This window comes from Ictalurus furcatus, chromosome 15 (assembly GCF_023375685.1).
Source record: "Ictalurus furcatus strain D&B chromosome 15, Billie_1.0, whole genome shotgun sequence".
NCBI classification, from domain to species: Eukaryota; Metazoa; Chordata; class Actinopteri; order Siluriformes; family Ictaluridae; genus Ictalurus; species Ictalurus furcatus.
The window spans coordinates 11,749,976-11,776,025 of record NC_071269.1 but is presented as its reverse complement, the minus strand read 5'-3'; the positions used below and the strand labels follow the sequence as shown (position 1 = coordinate 11,776,025).

The 26,050-nt window shown below is 40.8% G+C and overlaps 1 protein-coding gene across 5 annotated transcripts in view; it reads right to left on the bottom strand.

The window, feature by feature from the left end:
• Nucleotides 1-26,050, bottom strand: part of sulf2b (sulfatase 2b) — a 155,834-nt gene that overhangs the window by 87,386 nt on the left and 42,398 nt on the right. For 4 of the 5 annotated variants that reach the window (XM_053644212.1, XM_053644210.1, XM_053644215.1 and 1 more), the window contains one exon: nucleotides 18,955-19,026. The exons of the other annotated variant lie outside the window; for it this stretch is intronic. The gene's annotated coding sequence lies outside the window, so the exon portion shown is untranslated. The remainder of the gene's footprint in view (nucleotides 1-18,954; nucleotides 19,027-26,050) is intronic. 5 annotated transcript variants of the gene reach the window in all.

Genomic DNA, 26,050 nt, shown 5'->3' with positions numbered 1-26,050 from the left:
TGATGTTGGATTATTCGGCCATTTTGGGGAATGAACTGCATGGCTATTTAGCTATGCTGAAGGTGGAGGAGGTGCTTGCGAGCTACCTCTCTTCATTGATGGCAGGTAATTAGGGGGGCTGGCTTTGCCATCCAAGCCACCGTGGCATTGGTGGGCAAGACCTATGTGGTAGTAGTCTTGCTTGTGGGTCACTGCAGACAATGACAGTGTTGCAGGCCTACCAAGCAAAACTGCTGAGTGAGCTCGACATATGGCGGCATTCAGCCAGTTCCTTCCCTGTTGGCTTGAGTTCACCAAGCAGCACTGGGCCAGCACTAGTGCGAGGGAGACCCAGAAGGCAACCATGGCAGCTTGCCAACCCCCGCAGACAGCCAGGGGAACCGGGCGGCCACAATCGCGGCCTGCTACAAGGCCTGATCTGAGAATGGTCATAAAGGCCAAGCAGCCAAAGAAGGGCGGTCCTGAGGGGCCGTGGAGGGACGTATCAGGGGACATGAGGTTGTTAGGGTAGTTAGCCCCCAGTGCTACTGTAGGGCCTCCCATAGCCAAGGTGGTCCCCAAGTTTTCAGTGTTCTCTAGTCAGCGAGCTGTCACAGGGCAACAAAAATCTGATGCTTTCCCTCCAATAGAATGTGGAATAGTTAACATCACTAAAAGACCATCGGGCAGCGTGGAAACTACTGCCAAATCTGTCTCCATGGGTTCTATCTACTGTAGAAACGGGTTACTGGGTCCAGTTATAGCTTGACCCCCCCAGTTCAGAGGTGTGCTCACCACAGTAGTCAGCACAGACCAGAGCCCGACATTAGTGCAGGAAGTAAGATCCCTCTTGGACAATGGGGCCATAGAACATGTACCCCTTTCCCTGAGGGCGGGAGGTTTTTACAGCCGTTATTTCATGGTCCACAAAAAATAGGAGTATGCGGCCAATTTTAGATCTGCGTCATCTGAACTGTACTCTTTGGACATACAGATTCAAGATGCTGACCCCAAACTTATTGTTCCACAGATTCAGTTTGAGGACTGGTTTGTGACAATAGATCTAAAAGGTGCATATTTCCACATAGAAATATCGCTAGTTTTATCCCCTTGCACCTTCACAAAGTGCATGGCTGTCACTCTGGCTCCACTGTGACTCCAGGGCATCCGTGTACTAAACTACCTGGATGACTGGTTAATTCTAGCACGATCCAGGGAACTGGCGGTTCAACATCAAGATGTTCTCACCCACATGAAGAGCTTGAGGCTCAGGTTGAACCTCAGAAAAGTATGCTTTCCCTAGTGCAGTGGACAACTTTTCTAGGGGTTATAAGGATTCTACTACGATGAGGGCATTTCTATCCCCAACATGCATAGGGTCAATCCTATCAACACTGAGCAAGATAAACCTGGATCTTGGGAGACTATTGGCGCTTATGGGCCTATTGCACAGGAGACCATTCAGTGGTGGCTGAGAAGTTGGGGGTTTCGTCCAAGGACGAAACCACTGAGAATAATCAGTGTCATGCGGCGATGCCTATGTGCTCTGAGAACTTGAGTGTCCCCGGTTTCTAGCCTTGGGTCACACTCTAGGGGTGTCTCCTTAGCGCAAGACGGTAATGACAGACACCTCCCTCATGGGCTGGAGTGCGGTCTTAGACAGCTGTCCAGCTCACGGTCTCTGGTTCGGCCCTCATCTGGAGCACCATATAAATTGCCTAGAAATGTGGGCCATATTTCTAGCACTGAAATTCCTTCTTCCTCAATTGAGAGGTCACCATGTGTTTACAGACAACACATATATTGAACCCCTGGCCATCTTTACTTCTGAAAGACTCTGCCTCTCTAAGATACTATTTTTATACCCAATCATGTTACTGACCTGTTGCCAATTAACCTAATTAGTTGCAAAATGCTCCTCCAGCTGTTTCTTTTTAGTAACACTTACTTTTCCAGCCTTTTGTTGCCCTGTCCCGACTTTATTGAGACGTGTTGAGGCCATCAAATTCAAAATTAACTTATTTTTTTTCTAAAATTGGTACATTTCCTCAGTTTAAACATTTGATATGTTTTCTATGTTCTATTGTGAATAAACAAATGTGGAATATAATGTTTCTATAAGCATCAATGTAACTGATGGTCAGTGCTGGTTAGCTGAGTCACTGTTGTACTTCAGTATTCTGTCACTGAGCTAACAGCAAACAGACAATTACTAGGTACAGTAAGCAATTGCTGCACCTTTGTTGTGCATGAGAAGCAGTGTTTGAAGCCACATCCAAGCAATCAGACATGCTGAAATAACACACACGCACACACGTACACATACACAAAATGACTAGCCAGCTCCCTTTGAAGTGCCTTTCTGGCCTTTCTCTCTTTTTCTGCTCTCTGTCATCCCTATTTTCACTCTTTTATCCCCCCCCCCCCCCCTCAGTCTTGGTACACATGTAAGCCTGGGCTGTTGGACTCTGGATGACAGAGAGAGAGGAAGGAGAGGAGTTGTGCTTATCAAAATGTTCTCCACAGGCTCATTTGAAAGTGAGTCTTGTTTACTTTTCCCCATCGCTTCTAAAATATCTTGTTTTAACTCACAAACTCTGCCACACTTGAGGGGAAGGAGAAGTGACGGGAAATGAACACGTTTGCTATGTGGAATGTGTTTATATGAAATATAGCTGAGGACCATTACTGCTTGACAGTTATGACTTGAAATGTTTGAAATATGCAAGATGAAAAATTCATCCTCCATTCTGTTTTCAATATCATGGGTGGCTATGGCTCAGGTGGTAGAGCAGGTTGTCCACTAATCGCAGGGTTGGCGGTTCGATTCCCGGCCCACATGACTCCACATGCCAAAGTATCCTTGGGCAAGACACTGAACTGCAAGTTGCGCCCGATGGCAAGTTAGTGCCTTGCATGGCAGCTCTGCTACCACTGGTGTGTGAGTGTGAATGGTTGAATGAGAACCAGTGTATAACCACTATATAAATTACCATTCACCTCATATCTCTTTCTCTCTCTCAGACAGGTGGCTAGGACTAAGTCAGTGTAACTCAAGGCTCCAGGAGCAGGACAAAAATGTCTTCAAGAATTTGCTGACTTTGCATCTCCTGCCCCATTATACATGGTTTGTATTAGAGGCAGGGAGAATGATAATGGAGAAATGTAAGCACAGAATATCAATAAAGGGATATCATCTTTCAACTCAGATGCTGTACGATTATTCAACACTTTTTTTTTTTAGATCATGTGAGCTTTTGCATTAGTGCATTAGAGTTAAACACAGCAGCAATGCTAACATTCCGTTACTCTCAACAGATGCTGAGAGTTTACAACACTACAGGCTAGTGTGGGCTGAGGTGTATTGCGCATTAAATAAGATTTCTGACAAGTAACTGTGACTCTTTTCCTCATAAAGAGAAGACAGGAAAATAAAATGGAAAAGAGAGAGAGAGAGAGAGAGAGAGAGAGAGAAAGAGAATGATTAGACTGAACACAGTTGAACATTTCCTGGAATATTAATGCGTGTGGAATGAGAGCTGACATGCTCTTACATTGTAGATCTTATTTGTGTGCAAAACTTATGCTTTTCTGCCTCACATAATAACTTAGTTCGCTTACAGTTATACATCTCTCACAAATATACTTTGTGTACTTTTATTGCTGTGTCCACACTGGGAGGCTTAGAATGATGTTAGTATTATGTTAACCCATGTAATAATCACAATTTATTACAGTTACTCATATTAAAGCATATTATTTACTAACATCCATGAATTATTCACTAACTATGGTGAAACTACGAGAAAATATACCAAATGTAGTAACAAAAGCAAGGAGTATACAGTAAGTCTAAGCTGATTGTTCCTGGGAATTTATGGGTTTATGACCTGAATAATATACTAAAACCACTAAAACTGAAGTGTGGACATCATTGTGGACATGTCTCTGGAGAACACCCTGGATGGGGTACCAATCCATCGCAGGGCACACTCACATACACATTCACACACCCATTCATACACTTTGGCCACCAGCTGCTTTAAGTACTACAGTGCATCTCATCCTCATGGACTGCACTAGATTTGTCAGTTCTTGCTGTGAGATGTTACCCCACTCTTACACTAAGGCATTTGCAAGTTATTGATTACTTCTGGGGGGACACATGGTTACATGTAATTTTCCACTGCAAGGATGATCAGCTGTCCTTCCTGTCTCCCTGTAGCACTGTCTTAGGTGTCTTACATTATGGACATTGTAGTTTATTGCTCTGGCCACATCTGCAGTCCTCATGCCTCCCTGCAGCAGGCCTAGGGCATGTTCACGAAGGTGAGCAGGCATTCTAGCCATCTTTCTTCTGCTGTTTTTCAGAGTCAGTAGAAAGGTCTCTTTAGTGTCCTAAGTTATTGTAATTGTGACCTTAATTGCCTACCACCTGTAAACCGTTAGTGTCTTAACGACTGTTCCACAGGTGCATGTGCAATAATTGTTTATGGTTCATTGAATAAGCCTGAAAAACATTGTATAATCCCTTTTGTTGAAAGCTTATTGTAATTTATCTTTAAAAGACAGTCTCCTGAAAAAGGGACGTTTCTTTTTATGCTGAGTATATATATATATATATATATATATATATATATATATATATATATATATATATATATATATATATATATATATATATATATATATATATATATAAGATGACATGAGTATACAGTCCTCCATCACTTGCACATTTAAGTGGCCATGGAAGATGGAGCAGTGCTACAACTAAAAATGACATTATATGGCCATGGCATAAACATGGCCATGGCATGAACTCACACTTTATGCTTTGCAGAGCTATTGTGGGCTTCTAAATCACTTGCACCTTTATTCGCAACTGACCAAGTGCCAGTTTTACATTTCAAACATTCTGCTTCCCACAGATCTCGACCGGGATGAAAGCATGGGAATATTTTGTGCAATTCTTTTGTAAATTTGCCCTTTCATTTGCGCATTGTTTCGACTCAAGACAACTGTCATTTGTTGCTATTGTCAAGCAATTGTTTGATGCTGTACACAACAGTGCTTCACCTTTGCGCGTTCGCTGATACTAGTCTAATGGTTGAGAGGCCAATAGTTGCAACAAGCCTTTTATAATCGACCAATTGGTATTCAAGAAGCCGGGAATTACAGAGAGGGGTTAAAGCAATGAACATATGTGCACACATAATGAAATATTGCACATAAGCACGTTATGATGAAACTAAAGCCAAATCAAGGACATTTTTGCAAATTTAGAAATCTGGCCGGATGCATTTTAAAGTCCGAAAAAGAAGACGTGTCCAGGAAAAAGAGGATGTATGGTCACCCTAATATTTGGTATGTTCCTTCAAGGAACAATCAGATACATTTCACATGTGATTACGTGAGTAGCACAGTATGTACCATGGTCCATGATTAATCCCATGTGAACATGTGAAGCTACATATGTGACATCATGTGACTATGTGATCACGTGTGAAAATGAATTTTCCATAAGGGTTAAGACAAATATTTTTTATAGGCAAACTATGCAAATGCTTAAAAGGAGAGAAGGAAGATATGTAAATCACTTTCTTTCTTATGTCTATGCATGTTTGTGTGTTAGTTCTTGTGAGTAGTCCATGCTCTGAGAAGAAATTATTATAAATGGCAAATATAAAACTGCATTTTCAGGGATTGTGTGTGTGTGTGTGTGTGTGTGTGGTAATATACAGAGGCACACACAATGCAGAATGTGCTGGTATTGTATGTTAATGTATTTAGAGATCATATTGTCTAGTAGTGCTCCCCCGAGGCAGACTATTCTAGTCCAGAAATATAACATGGGTCATCTTTCTAAAGTCATTTTTAAAACACTACTCTACCTCACAAATAACCACACGCACACACACACACACACACGCGCGCACACACACACACTTCTTCCTGGATCAGGTAGCAACACATTACCTGAAAAATAATGCTTTACTCTGACAGAGCAGACTCCGTAATTACACAGCTGTCTAGAAAACAAAAGTGAGAGGCAGAGAGAGTAAGAGAGAGAGGGAGGGAGAGAGAGAGAGAGAGAGAGAGAGAGAGAGAGAGGGGCAAATGGAGGACAATGCAAATGACACTTTAGATTAAGACTGTAAAAAAGACAGCAAATAATCTGAATAGCAGAGACACAGATGGGACCAAAACAGCAGAATAAGACAGAAAATGAATGTTTACTACAACAAAAACAGGAAAACTTCAAGTGTTGGGCTTCATGGTGATTTATAAAGGGTTGCTCCTGTTCACCAAGAACCAAGTAACATTGCAGTCTGAAATTTCTCACCTGGGCTTAATTTTATAATGCAGTGATTAATCAGATACATGATTAATATTACAAAAAAAAATGATGCAATGTTTTATGTAAAAGATGATTCACCGTGACAATAAATTAGAGATGCACCGATACTAAATTTCTCAACCAATACCGATAACAAATCGGCCCTGATCATCGGATGTTTTTAAATTATCGGCCAATGGCTGACAGCGGGAAAAATAGCCTTTACATCGGTGCATCTCTACAATAAATGCATCAATTTGTTAAGTCATATGAGGTACACATAGCTAACCATAGGAAAAGGCTGAATATACAGCAACTGGACATCTCATTCATTATCACTAAGGAAACATAAAGTAAATGCCACTTGTTAACATATCACAGAAGCATAAAGGATAATGATGTACCTTAATCAAATAGCTACAATATAGATTAACTACACTCTGTGTACGTTGAGCACATATATTTTAAAAGCTATTTGTGTGCTGTCTCTATATCCACAATCAGGGTCAGTTAAATCCATCTTCTGAATAAAATTGCAATATTCCTTTAAAATAGGAACAATCCTGCCTCTGATGTGCATTCCCAAAAAAGGCACAGTATTAATACATTAATAGATGTGCTGATGTTTTAGATGGGCTGTTTAACTCCAGTCCTGTCTCAAGACATTTTCTCTATTGGCTTGGACTTGTTTTGGAATTACTGGCATTTGTACTTGGACTTGTCTCAATCTCGGGTATTGGTCTCAACCAAGAGTTTGTAAAAATAACTTTTTTGTGTTGACGTTTCTTTTCACATTTGAGAAATAATTTGTTCTTCTAGAAACAGTCTAATCATTGGTGCAATGGGCAAATAAAACCAACTAGTTGACATAAATGTTGGCCTCAAAAAAGGATTTGATGGTTTCTGGTCTCTGTCTTGACTCTGGTCTCCTTGATTCTGGTCTCCTCATTTTCCTTTGGATTTAAAATTGACTTGGCCTTGTCTACCTTATGACTCTGTCTAGTCTTGGCTAGTCCTGGTCTTGGACTTGAAAATAGCAGTATTGGCTACAGCCCAGTGTTTTATTATTGTGTGTGTGTTCAAGAAATCCAATCATGGGCTGACTAGAACTCCATAAAGACCATATATGGCCCTAGGAGCTGCTCCATCACACCTCTAAAAGTGGGATGGTGGCCCGTGTGACCGTAGGGGACAGGAATTGGTGCATCTTAATGTATGCACTGGGGTAAGACAAGGGTGTGTGTTGTCACCAGTGCTCTTCAACATCCTCCTCCTAAGTGTCATGAGGTTTCTTCATGACAAACTGAAAAACAGTAGAGGAATCATTGTAGACTTCAGGCTAGATGGAAACCATTAACCCAGACTTCACATGTCCAACATTCAAAAAAATTTTTGGCTCACGGCTTGGACTCTATAGCCATCAAAGAACACATCGTTAATGAGGAGGAACATCATCAGTGGATGAGATAGACTACCATAAGTTAAGCTAATTGTGTGTGTGTGTGTGTGTGTGTGTGTGTGTGTGTGTGTGAGAGAGAGAGAGAGAGAGAGAGAGAGAGAGAGAGAAAGAGAGAAAGTCAGTTTTAAATGTATTAGTCTTGTTCTGGTGACCCACTGACCTATATCTCAGGTTCTAGAACCTGAGGATTAATGAAACAACAACCAGGACAAACATAGTTACACATATCAGTGTGTGAGAACAGCAAGTTCTTAGTGTTTGAGAACAATGAAGTTCTCTCCATATTTCTGACTTACACTCTATGCCTATAACTCATTTACCATACGTTTCCCCACAATGCCAGGTCATGAAAGCTGTGGCCACACCCTGCACACCATGCATATCGCATTATTTCTCCTACAACATTTGATCATGAAACACATTCACTGTAACAAAAAACAAATTGACCAGTCATAATAACGGTGCTCTGTCTATGATGTGAGCCCATGGTGTGCGATCTGAGCTTGGATTTCTAAAAACTACTCTGCGTTGGGTGGTGATTTCAAGCTCTCATTTCACGTGGCTGCCTTGTAGTGACACTGATTTGCTGCTCGTGTTAGACAGGCCAGTACTGCATAAAATGGTCTGGAACAGTGTGAAATGCTGTCATTATATTGGAAGAGCATATTCACTGAGCCTGCTGTGTAGTGGCAGGCATGACTGTGAGCTTGACAGATTTATGCAACCAAAAATGGTAGGCTGGTTGAAAAGAGTGGTGTACAGAAGGGAAGGAGAGAGCAAGGTGTCTGTCCCTCCTCTCTCTCTCCCCCCCCCCCCCATCTGTCTATTCCCATCATGCAAGAGTGAGAGAAAACCCCTGCACCATTCACCTTTCCCACAATGCACCTCACCTCATTCACTCACCAACCCAAACATGAGCTCATTTGCTCATAAAAGGTCTACCAATGCACAGTTTTCATTTGAGTCATCAAACTGAAACAAAATCAAGAACGGATTTGGCTGAGACCAAAGTAGTGATCTGGAAAAAGTCTTGCTGGTGATGTGCCGACAATTCTGATTCCTCTGTTATACACAAACAAGGAAGATTAATTATTAATGACACATGACCACATGAAGTACTCCCATGCAGGTGCACAGAGATGTGATCATCATGCAAGGCCTGTATGTATTGGACAAATAAAAAATGAGGAATGCTCTGGACTTCAGCAAACAAAAATTCAAAAAATTTAAGAGAAAATGAGGACACTGAAAACTTGCTTGCAGTGTCAGAATTTACTCAAGGTTGTTTTCAGCACATTGTTTTACAGAAGCATATAGACTGTCAGCACTGTTGGGAACTCAACAGCAGTGTAATGAATAATAAAGCAGTGATGAAAGTGATTAACATCAGAAACTTCATAAAGCAGGTTTCTGTCTGAAGGGTTTTATGAAAAATTTATTAAAGTGGGTTTTATCAAACCCATGTTAGCTAATGTATACTCAGCAAAAAAGAGAAATGTCTTCTCACATTCAACTGCTTTTATTTCCAGCAAATTTCTTAACATATGTAAATATTTGTATTAACATAAAAACATTCAACAACTGAGACATAAACTGAACAAGTTTCACAGATATTTGACAAACAGAAACGGAATAATGAGTCCCTGAACAAAGGGGGGATCAATATCAAAATCAAAAGTCAGTATCTGCTTTAAGTACTACAGTGCATCTCATTCTCATGGACTGCACCAGATTTGTCAGTTCTTGTTGTGAGATGTTACACCACTCTTTGGCATTTGCATGTTCTCGATCACATCTGGGGGGACACACAGTTACCTGTAATTTTCCACTTCAAGGACGATCTGCTGTCCTTCCTGTATCCTTGTAGCACTGTCTTAGGTGTCTTACATTACAGACATTGCGGTTTATTGCTCTGGCCACATCTGCAGTCCTCATGCCTCCCTGCAGCAGGCTTATGGCATGTTCACGCAGGTGAGCAGGAACCCTAGGCATCTTTTTTTTGGTGTTTTTCAGAGTCAGTAGAAAAGTATCTTTAGTGTCCTAAGTTATTGTAACTGTGACCTTAATTGCCTACTGACTGTAAACTGTTCATGTCTTAAGGACTGTTCCACAGGTGCCTGTGCAATAATTGTTTATGGTTCATTGAACAAGCATGAAATACAGTGTTTAAACCCTTTCCAATAAATATACTGTAAAGTTTATATGTATTTTATAAAATTATCTTTAAAATACAGTCTCCTAAAAAAGATAGTATATATGTGTTGGAAACAGCAATTATGGGTAAACAATTTCACTTTAGTGGATAAATTATTTGTTGATATGTGAAATGGTGCAAAACCCATTTTCAAGAGCAGAAATATTGCATTTATGCATAAGTTTGGACACGTCTAAGTGTAAAAAACAAAAACAAACAAACAAAAAAAATCAGGATGGTGGCAGAGTGTTACAGCTGGAGTGAGAAGAATCTACAGTAGATATAAAAAGTCTAAGCACCCCTGTACAAATTGCATATTTTTGTGAGGTAAAAAAAAAAAAAAATGGAACCAAATTAAATCATGTCAGATATTTTTCCACATTTAATGTGATAAAGCAAGAAATGGAATTAAAATGAAAAACAACTAAAAATGTTTTTTTGTTTTTTTTCAACCCCCTCAACTAATACATCATTAACACTCCTTTTGTAATGCAGTACTCAGTTATTTTTTGTACGGTAAGTGTCTACCAACTTAGTACTTCTTGATTTGGCAGTTTTATTCCACTGTGGAAGATCTTCAGCTCTCTAAAAGAAACTACAGGTTTTGTGCCAAAATAGATTGGTATTTGGAGCAATTCATGATTCCTTCTACCTTCAGAAGAGGCCAGTATTAGCTGAAGAGAAGCAGCCCCACAGCATGATGCTTCCACCACCATGCTTTACAGAGGGTATCATGACTTTGGTCGATAATCTGTCTTGTTTTTTGTTGTTGTTGTTGTTGTTGTTGTTGTGGGTTTTTTTTTTTTAAATAATTATGCTCTAAATGTTCTACTTTGGGCTCATCAGACTATAACACATTTTGTCACATGGTCTGGGGTGATTTGGACAGGCTTGTGTTTTGTTTTTTAATGAGAAAGGGCTTCTGTCTAGCCACCCTTTTCCATAGGCAAGACATGTGAAGAATATGAGAGATGTTGTCAAATGCATGGAGTGACCAGTACTTGGCAGAAATTCATGCAGCTCCTTTAATATTGCCATAAGTCTCTTAGCAGCCTGACAAGTTTTCTTATGATGAGTGACAGCCTGTTCTTGGGGATGTCACTGTGGTGCCCCATTTTCTCTACTTGTTGATGATGGCCATCACAGTGCTCCATGGTACATGTAATGTTTTGGAAATTCTTTTGTACCCCTCTCCTGATTGATGCCTTTCAATAATGAGATTAAAAAGTAAAAAAAAATAAAATAAATAATAATAAAAAAAAACTAACGGAGAACATGTATACGGAGAACTATATTTTAAATATATAGTAAAATGGAAACATATGAAACCCAACTTATGTGTTAGCAATTCTTTGAACTATATGACATCATAAAATCATATTCCATCAAAAAAGTAAATTTAATGGAAACAAGCTGCATGTAACAAATTCACAAATTCTATGTTTTCATTTTATGGCTTGTCTATGGAAACTCAGCTGTAGATATTAGTATTGTGGTTGTGTGTGCACACAGACATCAGTAGTGTATCCACTACACTCACTATAACCAACTACACTTAAAAGCAAGAGTTTTATATGAATGCTACAACTGGCTGCACTTCATATGCCATCAGCCAAACCCTTCAAAATGCCACAAGCACTGGACTGAAATATGCAAGCTGCTTAATAGCATGCCTAACTGAGTGTGCCACTCAAGCCCCCTGCACACACTCACAGGTTCTCTATAATCAAACACAGGATCAGACCAGAAACACATGCAACATGCTTAACTCTCTCTGATTCCAGAGCTGTTAGTGGTAGCCACTACAGATGTGGCAAATTACTGACACTTACTGATCACAGCTACTTCATTAGCCTACAGAGGAGAGACTTTATCACTAGTGGAATCTATTAAAGCAATTACGCTATCAGCAGGAGAGTATGAGTGGCTGAGATAGAAAGAAGAAGAGGGAGGAAAGAGAGCAGAATACACAAATCCAGCTGTTCAAACTGCTGGAGATAAAATACACTCTACTCATGCACATGTACATGCACACACAAACACACACACACACACACACACACACACACATAACCAACTACACATGCTCAGCAGGCCTTATTCTTGTTTCAGCATTGTCTTTAAACATTTCTATCACATTTTTTTTGCTCTCACGTTCGCACCCTCCGTCTGTGAGTCCTGACACGTGCTCTTGTTCTCGTCTGTCTCTCTCTCTGTACTGCTGTAGTGTCAGCGCGAGGCCATTAGAGTGGAACAGCAGTAGCTAAACTGCATAAATGAATACCCAGCACTTAATTAGCCTAGCACTGACAAACCCTGACACTGCTTAGCAACACACACACACACAGACACACACAGAGACAGACACACAGACAGAGACATACACTAGTCTGCAGGATTGGCCATATGGTCTAGGCCCCGCCATTACCTCCTAGAACACTGAATGCTAAATATCCTGTCACCTGGACACAGCTGGCCAAAAATGTAGATCTGCACACACAAACACACACACACACACAAACACACACACACACACACACACACACACACACACACAAAAGGACACATACTGACAGCAAAGAGGGCAAGAAGATACATACTAATTTATGACTTTGTTCTCTCTCTCTCAAACACACACACACACAGACAGACGCACACACACACACACACACACAGACTAAACAGTACATATGTTAGTGCCAAGAGGAACAGGTGGGGTCTGGAGTAATGAACATGTTGGCATTGTATATGCTTGGCGGCTGTTTCACCTGCTTTATGGCAAAACACAGTTTTTAACCCACACCTCTCTCCAACTCTCTCTCTCTCTGTCTCTCTCTTTCTATACACACACACACACACACACACACACACACACACACACACACACACACATTATATATATATAGGTTGTGAACCCTTTAGGATTTTTTTTTTTTTTTAAAATATCTGCATAAATATGATCTAAAACATAATCAGATAAAAGTAGATAAAGAGAATCCAATTACACATATGAATGAATTATACTTGGTAATTTATTTATTAAGGAAAATCATAGAAAATTAAATATCTGTGAGTGGTTTCAGTATCCAGTGTGACCCCCTTGTGCAGCAATAACTGCAACTAAATGCTTTCAGTAGCTGTTAATCAGGCCTGCACATTGGCTTGGAGGAATTTTAGCCCATTCCTCAGTACAGAAAATCATTGTTCGTGCCATGACACACTTCTACAAACATGTGTTGTGAAGATCAGACTTTGATAGATCGCTCACTCACATTGATTGAAAACACCTGACTCTTTCATCATTTTTGCTTATTGTTAGTATTATTATTATTATTATTATTATTATTATTATTATTATTATTTGTATTATGAAATATCAATAAAAAGACTGATTAAAAAAAAAAGAAAGAAAACACGTGACTCTCATTTCACCTACAAATTCACTCACAGCTGAGTAATATTGGATCATTTTCCTCAATAAATAAATGATCAAGTATAATTTTTTCATCTCATTTGTTTAATTGGCTTCTCTTTCTCTACTTTTAGGACTTGTGTGAAAACCTGATGATGTTGTAGGTCATATATATATATATATATATATATATATATATATATATATATATATATATATATATATATGAGATACCTTCACTGACTTGTGCATTACTCTAGCTAAATAATTCTATGACTACACTTACACTTAACCCTAATCTTAAGCTTGAGGAAATAGTATTTCCAAATAAAAGCTGAATTTTGGAAAATAAAAGTTCCACAACCTCAGATATGAAATGTTTCTATCAAGGCATAAAAATAATATGTACATGAGAAGCACCAAAATAGCGACCCACTTCTATGGCTTTTCCCACAATGCCTTTCTGAGAAATGGCACATCAAGTTGGCTGCTTGGCATGGCCAAAGTTATAGAGTGGAACAAAGCCTAATATTGACAAAGCCTGTTGTCTTCTCTGTCAGCGCATCCATCAAGGTCAAGGTGGAAAAAATCAATTAGGTCCTCTCACAATGACCATCCCACACTCATCACGTCTCTCTCTCTCATTTCTCATCTCAGTCACTCTCTGTCCTTCTGTATGAGATGAAATAAACATCATGAACTGAGAAATGAAGGCACGGGTGGAGAGAGGAAAACACAGGGATGATACAGTTGATGAAGAACAACTGCTGAAGATGAATTATGCAATTCTATATACAATGCATACTGTATACAATATACAGAATATGCATTTTCTTACATATTCCTATTCAAAGCTATTTTACTATAAAGTTAAAGCATCCTGTCAACTAACAACAGGAAGAGAAAGGTTACCAATATTAGAAGCATCATTGTTCATATCCACAAGCATGCTCATGCCAATCTGTTTGGCCAGGAGACAAAGTTAGCTGAGCTGTGATAAACTTGACTGTTTGACCGATGTGGAAAAGAAAACAATAGAAGCACGATTAAAGAAACTATTGTTCAATCTTTATTAATGTCTTTGGTGCAGGGCAATGCTGGCAAAGCCAACTTCCTGTTATTCACACACTTTCTGGCCGCTCCCTGTCACCCCTCCATTGCTAGCTATTACTGTGTCGCTTTCAAGGCCATGGACATCAAGCACGCAACTTAAAAGAACACACAGGTCTTGAAGTGACAGCATTTGATGTAAGGCATTCCGGAATTGAGTCCAGAAAGTTAGTTATTACCTGCCTGTTTTCTAATCAAACCTTCTTTTCTTACTTTCACAAGGCTGTAACACAGAAACTGCTACTCTCAATCTTTTGAACTAGAAAAGAGATTACAGCATTTATATAATTCCCAGAGAGAGCCTAGCTGATGGGGATTATTGTACACATGAGTGCGGTGTGCTGCAGGATTTTGGAAGAAAAAAGCGCCACCATGTTCAAAGTGTTTTTAGTGTTCTTTTATGTCAATCAGAGAGACAGACAGCTAGAGAGGTATGCTTGCTTGGCCCTAAAGGTCTGGACAACAAGCTCAAGATGATGGTAAGAAATAAAAAAGAAGAAATAAGGAAAAAATGAGCAGATGGTCTCTGTTTCTGGACACCAGATACATATCAGATATACTTTCTCTTAAGACAAAAGACTGCAACCATCCAAACAAAGGGTGTTAAATCAGAAAGCACTATTTAGAAACAGACCAAAATATACACACACATCAACTATAGACTTCATACATGTAGTGAATGTAAATAATACTGTGTCTGTGCCTACACCTAACCTCAACTTCAGGATTGTAAAGGAAATCTTTAGAATCTTTTCATTTTACAAAAAGCTGCTTTGTGTGTAGAACCCCCCCCCCCCCCCCCCCCCCCCCCAACATCTTTTTTATGGAGACCAACCATTTGTCGGAAAATGGTCAAAACTGTAATGTATTTCTATCTTCACTTGGATATTTGGTCTCCAGAAATGACACTTATGCATCACAGGCGCACACACACACACACACACACACACACACACACACACACACACACACTTAATTCTTGGCGAATAGTGAAATATAGAGCTACATAGACAAGAGTCAGATTCAGACAGCCAGCCATCATTTTCCAGCTCATTTACACTGGTTATTGTACATCTGAACCACAGCTACATGAGTAATCATGGTAATTGGGGCAGTTAGGCAGCTGTACCCACATGCCCACATCTGTTTCCAGCTTCTGGATGACTTCTGCAGGCTTAACTACAGCTATGATTGTTGAATGCATACACTGCTGCAAGCTATATCAGACAACTCTCTTCCAGTAAAAGGGTACGATGCAAGAAATTGCAGCCACACACAGCACAACACAACACAGCAAGGATAAAACATTGATAGTAGTGTAACACAGTGTGTGTAGTGTATGTGGGTGTGGCAACACTATTGATAGTATTGATAGTCCTGCTCTCAGTCTCTAGATTACTAGCAATACCCTGCTGCCTGAAGCTTTGCAGATTTAATGATGGTGTGTCTCTCAGTCAGTTGGCTCTGATGTTTGTGGAGTGTGTGTGTTGTGGGGACACACACACGCACGCACACACATGCACACACACACAGAGGCAGATGATAAAAAGAGTCTGCAAGGCTTAATCACTTCTCACCATCCACCAGTCATCAGGACAGGGGCCTCATGATGGATCAGCTTTGTGTGTGTGTGAGTGTGCGTGTGCGTGCGCGAGCGCACGCCTGGTTATGTGGAAGCTTGATGGATCAGTTCAGTAACAAAGTGTAGCAATGACACTGCAGTCTGCATTAGTGCTTGAATCCATCAGAGACACACAAGCTTAAACCTCTGTGTGAAAGGGATTCTTTCATTTCAGAGATTTAAGCATTTACAAACTATATTTAAATATACAATCTCATTTGGTTTACATAAAACTACCCAGGCTATCCAGGACCTCTATCCTGGCACTGCATATTGTTTAATAATCAATTAGACCACAGTTTCCTTTAACATGTGTGACCTCTACAGCTTAAGCGACTAATACCTGTGTGTGATTGAGTGTGCATCGTTGTATTTATGCACCTGCATTTACAGGCTTGGCTTATACATTGCCTCATGAATAAACTGCAGCACCTACAGGCAATACTTTTCACTGCTTATGAGAGTTGTTTACAGCTGCTTTCTTGCCTTTGCCGACAGCCATTAGATCTGGGCACCACCTGCCCTGTCAGCAGCATCTCTACAGCCAGTGTAACTAGGCAACAGCGTGAATACACACTGAGAGACGAGAGATCCAGCCCTGAGTTACCACTGGCACACCCATGTGTGTAATTAGAGAGAGGTTTAATGACATTTATGTGTGACTGTAAATGTTTTGCTGTCTGGGTTTGAATTGAATTGAATTAAAGAAATAGGCTAGTGTTTTTCAACCTAATCTCTATCCACTTCTTCAGAATTACCACAGACAATAATTGAAAACATGTTTCCCTGTACTAAGACATTTAATCTATACTCCTCCTCATTAAAATGGAAAATAAACATTTAATCTTCCCTTATAATAGAAGGCTAAGGGCAGTTGTAGGGGCAGTCAATAAATATTTATGTGAAACACACACTTTTAATCATTGTTTTCATGAATTCTTCAGTCAAACATATTTAACACTCCTATTATATTGGGAACAAAAGTTACATCCATTATGTTATGGGTCAAAATTACTCCCACAGTTTAAATACACATAAAAACAGCAAAGAACAGCTTAAAACAGTAAACCTGTCCAAGACAAGCCATAAGAAGAAATATTTGAATAAAGTTCATGTCAAGTTCATGAACCTAAATGAGGAAAGTCAAAAAATTTTCAAAGAGAAAAAGAGAGATTAACCAGTATTTCAGATATCTCAAATGTGGAAATGGTCAAATTGATCCATAACATAATAGGACGGTGAAATTAAGGTATGATCATTCATCCTTACATAAAAAGCATTTCTTTGTCAAGGGAAAAATTTTGGATCGGATCATGCACACAAAAAATGTGCAGCATTACTTTTACTGTATAGTATTGCTCTAGCTTTGGAAGTTTGGTAAACTATTTGGTAATGCATTCTCTCATGTCTGTGTGACATACTAAGCTCTCAACAATACTAGTTTTTCATTTGTGTTGTATCATTGCATATTTGAAATCATTTTAGCCGAATTAACATATTAATGATCTTAGATTCTGTGCACCATTTGGCATGACTGGTGAAAAGGTCGATCTCAATGAGGAAAAGCCCATTCTGATCATTCGGCATCTGCACAGTCTCAGCTGCCTGAGAAGGTTGAGTAAATGAGCACAAGATCACTTTGGAAGCTTTGGCACACTATATGTTGTCAAAAATCAAAAACAACAAGCCCACTAAGAGTAATGCCATTTTACGTTATGAATAGTAAATCAGTTCATCTCTCAGTACAGGAATCAATAATCAAAGTGACACAGCAATACTGTACAAACATCAATAGGCAGCAGTAGGAAAAGAAAAATGATAATACTATTAATATATGTTAAAACAACATGCACTGTTAAATAGTTACAGTGGCACACTGTGACTTTATTTTTAAGTCTGTAAATAATGTGTAAGTGGTGACAATCATTACTTCTTTTAAATACTCACTGTTGGTGAAGGGGCTTCTTGTGCTTCGTCAGGAGATGGCTAAGACTGAATGAATCCTCGGTAGCAGCTTTAGCTCTTTTGGTGGGTTTTGTGAAAAGTGATTGCTGGACTTTTAAAACCAATTTTAACTCTTGAATTCTTTTCTCTCATATTTTGCACTTGTGTGGGAATGAGTCCTTGAATTTTGCATGGCTACTGGTGTGATGGTGCTTCTATTACCCCTTTACAACAGCACTAAAGTCTGCTGACAATTCAAGCAAACAGTTTTCAAAATGATAGGAAATTATATATTTTCTCCTTATTTCATTACTTGTCTGTGGTTTCTTGAACAGAGTTCGATCATTAACAGTACACATACAGTATGGAGTTAATGTTAGCTAGCTACATATCTTAATAGAGGGTTGAGGTGACGTAGATGGAAACAGTTACCTGTAAAGGTAACCAAACTGCAATTGGCCACTGATCATGTTTTTCTTGGGCTACTCCCTTACCCTTACAATTGCACACTACAAATTAAATATGTACTGTATTTAATATCTAGCCAACCAGCAAATGTATTACCACTGCATGTTTTTTTTTAGTTGTTGATTTTTATTTTAAAATGTGTTGCGATCATTGACAGGTTGTGTGGTTGCAATCTACTAAAAAGGCGATCAACTGGTAGCTCACGATCCACAGGTTGGCAACAACTGATCTAAACCGATCTTCTGTTCTTTCCTAGCATAGGGTATTGTATTAAATTAAAATTCTAGTCCATGGTATTTGCACACACACTACAACAGCAGTAGATTAAGCTGAAAAAACCCAACTGTAGTACTCCATTAAGGAAAAAAAGAGGAATAAGAATAGAGGTGGTAAACCTCCTGTTAAAGTATGAAGGGAATCAGCTTACCTGATGGAGAAGGACAGCAGTCTGTCTGCAGCCCATGTGCAGCTTCGTGGCACTTTATGCAGTTCTGCTAAACTGTACCAGAAAAGAACAGCAGTGAGACTGAATTAACACAACACACACTACATACATACAATACTGCTGCTTACTGACCCCTAAACAACAACATAGACATTAGTTTTGGTATAGGTGTAAACATACACATGTCCAGATGCACACAGACACACAGCTGCATCTAATCTCTTCATATCCATGTCAGCAGTGTTGCTGATGTAAGGCTCTGCACATTCATTACGAATGCAACATACATCACTGAGTGACCTTCACCCAGAGCACCAATCAAACCTCACCAACATAAAATGAATTTCTCAAACTCTCTGATGGCAGACAGAACAGGGAGCAAGTGTCTCCTCTCTGTAGCTGAAGTAGGTCTTAGTTAAATATGCATGAAGAAGGTGACAAGGTCCACTTACTTCAATCTGATTCACAGAGTCTCTTTCCCTCAGCAAGGTGACATAAAGTTCTGCACATATAATTAATGAACTCAATGAATATGTATTGCAGAGCTCTGCTGGGCAGGTGAAGGGTATTTCACTATAGATAACACACATTTCCATTTTTCTGAGCACTGGATAAAGGGTGGATTAAAGCACTCACATGTGGCACTTAAACCCGCCCACAGTGCTGGAGTGAGTATGAGTTTTTTTTTTTTTCCTGTAGCACATCTGTTCACCATGCCTGTCTTACCTTCATTCTGTAATGTCCTTGAAAATGGCAGTCACATTTTTATGTCAAGTGTCTTGTTAAGGGACCTTATAATTAACAGGAAACACAGTATGTTATAAAAAAAAAAAGTAGGGGAGGGGGGTTTGTGCTGTGGGCATAGTGTTTGAGTGAGAATCGAAATACTTGCATCTGCAGACCCATAGACCACCATCGCATAAACACAAGTCACTATCAATTACACAAACACGTACACACTGCACCGTAACATCCCCACTACACCCCCCACCAACCAACCAACTGGCTGCCAGGTAGCATTTGTTTGAAGTAATGTAGTGTATTTTTAAAATAGAATGCTAAAGTGTTTTTAGAGGATTACATATTGGTACAGTAACAGTATATTAGCATATACTGCTGGTTAAACTTTTACTTAAAATTCTATGTGGAATTTTTAACTACTTGCTCTCTTAAAGGAAATCGAAAAACGTATTTATTAAATACAGACACACTTGAAGATTAAACCTATTAATACTATAAATCATAGTCAGTGTTAGTATGAACTGTAAACATAAAAATGTGGTGTGCTACAGGTGCCTAAGGTAATGCTAAAGATTTTTTTCTGATTTGATTACATCTAAACAACTAATGAAGTCAAGATATCAAATAAAAAAAAAAATCACTTCTAAAACAATCCACGTACAACAGTCTTAAACAACATTAATAATGCTCAATTTGTTTTTACTAGGGTTGGGATACTCGCTCCTGGACTCGGACTTGAGTCCGTACTCAAGTCTAATTATGAATGAACTTGGATTTGTCACGAACTCAGGTAAATTTGTACTCGAATTGGACACAGACACGGACATTTTGGACTCGGAATTTTTTCCAAGTACAGTCAAGGCCGCATCATATTGTATGTAACATGAAAAGAAACTACATAAAATTAAGATAACAAGAAATTAATGACACTTGGCGCACGGTGACTTAGTGGTTAGCACGTTCGCCTCACACCTCCAGGGCCATGTGTGTGCGGAGTTTGCATGTTCTCCCCGTGCTGCGGGGGTTACCTCCGGGTACTCCGGTTTCCTCCCCCAGTCCAAAGACATGCATGGTAGGCTGATTGGCGTGTCCGAAGTGTAGGAATGGGTGTGTGAGTGTGTATGTGATTGTGCCCTGCGATGGACTGGCACCCTGTCCAGGGTGTACCCCGCCTAGTGCCCGATGCTCCCTGGGATAGGCTCCAGGTTCCCCATGACCCTGAAAAGGAGTAAGCGGTAGAAGATGGATCGATGGATGGATAATGACACTTGAAACGTGCGCACAGAAAGCTTCCGCATTTTGTCTCAGCCAGCTCAGTTACATCCGGTGCGGCACCAGAAGCTGTTTTCGCTATTGGCGATAACTCTGAAGATGGCGCAGGAGAGTATGACATATTACACTTGCTGTTTACAACAGCTTTCCCAGATTACCATGAATGATGTTAGTCATATTAAAGATAAAGGCTGTAAAGATGAGCCAGAAGCAAGATAGTTCGCAATGAACAAAGGTTTGAGGTGTCGAAATGTGGTGAAATGGTGATTGGAAACAGTATGTGTGATTCGAAGATATGGGTTATCTTCTATGGGCTAGAGCAGTGGTTTTCAATGTGTGGGCCGGGGGTATTGCGGGGGGCCAGCAATTACTATTAATAAAAATTTTATTTTACCTGCAGCAAAAGAAATGGTTGGTGTGGTGTGTGGAGAAAAGGCCCACAAGCAGTTAAATCTAATTTCAATTTCAGATACTACAGTTGAGAGAAGAATAAATGAAATGGCAGATGATATAACTCAGAAGTTGGTTAAAAACAATCGAGAGGTTCCTTTTTATGCCCTACAGTTGGATGAATTGACCAATATAGCAAACCTTTCCAGCCTCCTTGCTTATGTACAGTATGTACATAATGGAGAATTACAAGAGGATTTCCTTTTCTGTAAGCCGTGGTGGTTCAATCAACTGCCGAAGCCATATATGATCTTTTGAATGCATTTATTTTTTCAAATGGAATAGATTGGTCTAAATGCGTGGGTCAGAGCACAGTCAAAACAAGAGCAATGGTGGGGCATTGTAACGGAGCCGTTCTGCACATGAGAACAGTTGCACCGATTATGAGCTCTGTCCACTGCAGTTTACATCGGGAAGCAGTAGCTACCATGAAGATGCCCACAGATCTCATAAAGACTTTTGTAATTTCATAAAGACTAGGCCCCTTCAGTCATGTTTGTTTCGACTTCTCTGTGAAGAAATGGGCCATGTTCAAAAAGAAGTGACCATGTTCAACTTCTTTTACACACTGAGGTACGATGGCTTTCATGAGGCAGGGTGCTTACTTTTCTCTTCTAATTGTGCAACGAAGCACAGATTTTTTTTATCCGACTCAAAATTTCCCTCTTCAGATTGCCTCAGTGATATCGAGTGGCTTGCAAAATTGTCCTGCCTTTCTGATATTTTTAATCACCTAAATGGAGTGAACTTGAGTATTCAAGGCAAAACAGTGACAGAGTTTCAAGTCCAAAATATAATCGAAGCCACAATAAAGAAACTGGACATGTAGGCCAGGTGAATTTGTAAATCAAACTCCAAATAGTTTGAAAATTTGTCACATTTTTTGACAGGAGAAGGCCTACCCGCCTCGGTTACAAAGCTGATTGAAGAGCATCTCCAAGGTCTGAAGAGCCAGTTGTGTGACTACTTTCCATCTCCAGATGTTCAGGTTACCTGGATTGAAAATCCTTTTGTAAACTTGTGTGAGGGAGCCATCACAAGTTTAAGTGCAAAAGAGCATGACATACTTATCTTGTGACAGTGCTTTAAAATGAATGTTTTCTCAAAAATCTTTAGCGTATTTTTGGATTCATACTCTCTCAGAGTATCCTGATCTTTCTGACAAAGCTCTGAGGATTTTGATGCTATTTCTGACAACATACTTATGCAAAGCTGGATTTTCTGCGCTGGTAGCACTCAGGACAAAATACCAGAATAAGTTTCATCACATTCTACAATTTTTTGCATTTCAGCCTGTCATACAGTGCTTAGTAAATGCTAAACACCACCAACCTTCACGTTAGGTGAGTGACAAAGATTGTAGTTTATGAGATCTAATTGTCATGTGAACAAGTCGAAAGAGGTTGTTTTTGTTGTATGTTATCCATTTAGCTATGTTTCTTTCATGGTTGTTGTTTTCAAGTTATTCACACATTGCAAATTAAAAATGGTCAGGTCTAGGGTTTGATCGATGTCTTCTCTGTTCTGTGTTTCCCTCGTCTCTTTATTTTAGTTTTTCCCTTCAACGCAGCAGCGGCATGCAGCCGCTCATTGGTTTCTGCCTGGTTTTCTCTCTTTTGATTGTTCACTCTATATCTGATCTCAATTTGCGCTTGTCACTCGAGCCTGACTCTAGTCTTGCTTTTTCCACTGCTCCAGTTCTCTGCTGGTTTTGACTGTTTGTCTCAACCCTGCTCTGCCTGTTCCCTCTGACTGATTGCTCTGCCGATGGTCTATCCGCTGCCGACCTCTACCTTGATTTGTTTTCCTGAGCAGTGCCAGCCCGAGTCTCTCAAGGCTTGGTGACCCGTTATCTACGTTTTCTGTTTATTGCCAGTTCATCCAATAAAGACAGTTAACAATCTAGCTTCTGAGTTCTCAGTTATAAAAATAGTGGGGTCAGTTAAAATTTTAGCAGTGGGCCATGGAAACGTGTTTGGTTACGTGGGCCGTGAGTTGAAAAAGGTTGGGAACCACTGGGTTAGGGGTTATAGTAGAGTTAATGATACTGTATGCTTTACTGTAACTTCAAAATGTAGTCACAGCAGTGTTACCGTAGCTATGAAGTAAAGTTTTTCCAGAATAACACGTACTGTAGAATTTTGAACCACATTTAAAATATCCTGCCAGATTGAACATGGTATTTTATTGCAGAAAAAAAAAATTGTTACATATTTTTTATATTCCTTTACAGAATTTCTGGCATTGATCATGTTACACAATTTAGCACTGAATCACTCAGTGAAAAAGACTTTTATTGCAGTGATGATCCTACACAGAGCACAAAACTCATAGTGTTCACAACCCATTTCACAAATATCTCTTTTCACTTATAGGGCATATGTAAGAGATACTATAGCTTTTAATTATTGCTCTGGGATCAGCCCATTTTACCCCCTAGCTGTAATCTTATCCACTGCAGGAGAAAACAAAACCCTGATGTGGCATTACCTCAGCATTACCCGAGAACAGCATGTATTACATTGAGCAACAGTAATTACCTGCTTAGCAACGTGAGTCAAAAGCAAAAACAGTGACCACAGAATCCCTCCCATTCACACATCTCATTTCCTGCTCTTCTAACACACACGCTGTGTTGCATTTCCTGCATCACTGTCTGACCGGCGGCATGCATAATGTAGCAGGTAAGAGCTCCACGGCCCAAACAACAAGAACAAATATGATGCGTTGGATGTTTTAATAGTCTTTGGTACTCACAACCTCTTCCTCATTTTGGTTTTCAGGAATATTATTTGTTGTTATGCATTCAAGCTAACTACAGCAGTTTATGCATACTGCATACTGATTCATTAAGGAATACACTCTTTCACTTGTGAACATTTGTTCACATTTTTGACACGTTTTGATAAGTCTTTAGTTGAATGTTAACTACTTTGGGCCTTCATAGAACATTCATTGTTATGAGGCGCAGACGGAGACAAGCGCAGGCGAGCGGAGAGATGGCGTGCGACTGAACACAGGACGAGTATCGACTCGGGACAGAGCAGGTAAGCTGTATATCAAAGACGTAGGCAAGAGCGTAGTGAGAGACGAATGTGAAGTCGAGCACCAGGGAAAACACTTATAATGAAACCAGCTTGGTAATCAAACAGAGACGAGGCTGCTGAGCGGTTACTTCGTGAGCGGCTCATGCTAGGGAGGCCCTTATATAACCTTAGGTGTGTACAGGTGTTCGTAATTAGAACTTCGGCGAACTCGAGCGCGGGTATGACTGGGAAGTGTAGTCCTCCTCCGCCACGTCCCTGGGCGGCACTACACCTTGTGAGCTGCCGCGCCGATTTCGCCGTGTCGTAACAGAGCCCCCCCCCAAAGGGCTCACTCCGGGAGCCGAAGTTCTCCGAGGCCTCCCCCCCCTCCGGGGGGCCGGTTTGTCTGGATGGGCCGCGTGGAAGTCCTTACGCAGGCCTGCGTCCAGAATGTCTCGGGCTGGGACCCAGCACTGTTCCTCTGGTCCATACCCCTCCCAGTCTACCAGATACTGAAGTCCCCCCTCTCCTCCGTCTGGAGTCTAGAACGTCGCGGACGCAGTAGGCTGGGCGGCCTTCTATCTCCAACGGTTCTGGTGGGGAATCCTCCGGCACCGCTGTGGCCGTGGACGTGGAAAGAAGGGGCGATGCGACTGTGTCTCGGAAGGTCCAGACGATACGTGACTTCATTGATTTGCCTCAGTATTTGGAAGGGCCCGATATACTTCGGTTGAAGCTTTGTGCCCGTGAGGGGTCTCAGATCTCTTGTGGAGAGCCACACCCGGTCCCCGGGTCGATAATTAGGGTGAGCCCTCCGGCGCCGGTCGGCCTTTCGTTTAGCGATGTGGGATGCCTGCACCAGCTGTTGATGGGCACGTTCCCAGACCCGTTCACTGCGGCGGAACCACTCATCCACTGCTGGCGAGTCCATGTGAGACGCGTTCCAGGGGAATAATGGCGGTTGGTAACCCAAGACACACTGGAACGTAGCGAGTTCTGGGCGTATTCCGCCCATGGAAGGTACTGACTCCAGTCCCCTGGGTTGGCAGAGCAGTAAGTCCGGAGGAACCATATGACTTCCTGGTTGGCCCGTTCTGCCTGTCCGTTGGCCTGGGGGTGGTAACCGGACGTGAGATTAATGGCGACCCCCATCTTCCTCATAAAGCTGGCCCAAACCCGCGATGTGAACTGTGGCCCCCTATCAGTCACAATCTCCTCGGGGATGCCAAAGTAGCGAAAGACGTGTTGAAACAGGAGTTCCACTGTGGTGAAGGCAGATGGGATGGCTGGTAATGGAATTAAGCGCAGGGACTTCGAGAACCGATCTACGACCACCAGTATCGCGGAGTTCCCCTGCGACTTTGGCAGGTCGGTTATGAAATCGAGGGCCAGATGGGACCACGGACGTTCAGGTATGGGTAAGGGCACCAACTTCCCAGCCAGGAGCGCACGTGGGCCTTTGGACTGAGCGCAAGAGGAACACAAGGATACGATGCGCTGAACCTCTCTGGGCATGTTGGGCCACCAGTACTTCTTGGCCAGCAGTTGGTAAGTGCGGCGGGCCCCTGGGTGGCCCGTGGCCAAAGTCG